This window comes from Ixodes scapularis, unplaced genomic scaffold (assembly GCF_016920785.2).
Source record: "Ixodes scapularis isolate PalLabHiFi unplaced genomic scaffold, ASM1692078v2 PGA_scaffold8__174_contigs__length_109621045, whole genome shotgun sequence".
NCBI lineage: Eukaryota > Metazoa > Arthropoda > Arachnida > Ixodida > Ixodidae > Ixodes > Ixodes scapularis.
In genome coordinates this window covers 56,888,998-56,890,565 of record NW_024609883.1, presented here as the reverse complement: position 1 = coordinate 56,890,565, position 1,568 = coordinate 56,888,998, and the positions used below count along the sequence as shown (strand labels likewise).

Here is a 1,568-nt window from a genome sequence, read left to right as displayed (position 1 = left end):
AGTAGCATGTTACTGTAGGCTATCAAATACCGCAGGAGATAACTCAATATTTTTATGAACGTGTGGTAGGAAACACAAATTAGCCTGTTGGTAGATTAAAAGACAATACAACAAACTGTTGTAATTATAATGCAATTAATTTGCATTTGCAATTAATGCAATTAATTTGCAAGCCCCTGCCCTTGTTGGTGTTAGACTGGTGGCGGCTGATAAAACCCGTTTGCTCTACTGACGTCTAGCCCCTGGTTAGCTCAGTTGGTAGAGCGCTCCACTTGTAATGGAGAGGTCCCGGGTTCGATACCCGGACCAGGCGGATTTTTTGGGTCGCTCACCAGTCACCTAGCTGTGTTTGGAGATTCGTGTTTGTCCTTTGTCCCTCTTGTTCCCCTTCTCCAGGGATTATTTTCGTCAAACTGTCGTAGTCCGCTTCCATAACGCTTGTATAAAACCTAAGCTAATAAAAAACCTTTCTTAAGCTCTTTACCCACCTAAACCGCTTTACAGTGAAACATTTTAGGGAATTCGGCCATGACGACCTTTAACTTCGCCGAAGCGCTAGTAAAGTCTTCGTCTGCACAATCTTTGAAGAAAGTCTCATGTTAGAAATACGTTATTCTGATCCTAGTTTTATATGTTATAAAATTATTCGGGTAGGATTATAAACCCTGAAGGCATCTACAGATACTTGAATACAATTATATTTCACGAGATTGTATCTACTCATAAAATGTTTTTGCCAATTATGATAATAAATAGGGATGTCGCGAACCACCCTAGGTTCGATTTCGAAAGGTTTCGATATTTGCGAAGCGAACTGAGGTTCGATTTCGAAAAATTTCGATATTTTCGTACCGACCGAGGTTCGATTTCGAAAAATTCGCAACTTTTGACCACAGCGGAGTTTCGAATTCGAAAATTTCGAAGCTTTCACGGTTTCTAAAATTTCGAATTCGAATATTTCGAATATTTTTTTACTTCAGGTTCGATAAATTCGAAGATCTCGAAATTCTTTGTAAAAAAAAATTCGAAAACTTCGAACGCTTCGAATTTTTATAGACATGAAGTTCGAACAATTCGAAGATTTCGAATTTCTTTTTGCATACAGTTCGAAAAGTTCGAAGGGTTCGATTCTCTTTTAACGCTAAATTAAAAAAAAAAAAAAAAAACTTCGAAGATTTTGAATTTTTTTTTAATCCAAGTTTTCAAAGTTCGAAGTCCGATTTTCAAGTTTTTCCACAGTTTCAGTTTCAAATAACGTTTTCACGACTCACTGGTTTTCACGAAATCAAGTTTAGAAAAGTTAGGGTGTGATATCTAGATTCTGCGAAGTTGGTCAGGCAATTAAAGGGGACGACGAGTGTCCCGGACGTGCTAGAATATTTGCCAGTGCAGAATTGTGACCGCCAGCCCCGAAGGGGGAAGGGGGGGGGGGGGGTCTTTAACCTGCATCACGCAGTAGTGATTGCACGAACACACTGTTTTACGAGACTCATCCAGTCCGAAACGGCCATGGGCGAGCGGGAGGTTGAGGCTCAGATAAACCTTGAAGCGACCTAAACACCTGTGCC

General features: G+C 40.1%; 1 non-coding gene across 1 annotated transcript; it reads left to right on the top strand.

The window, feature by feature from the left end:
* The first annotated feature begins 238 nt into the window (after positions 1-238).
* Trnat-ugu lies at positions 239-313 on the top strand. The gene has a single exon. It is a non-coding gene; the product is annotated as a tRNA-Thr (tRNA).
* Positions 314-1,568: the final 1,255 nt, after the last annotated feature.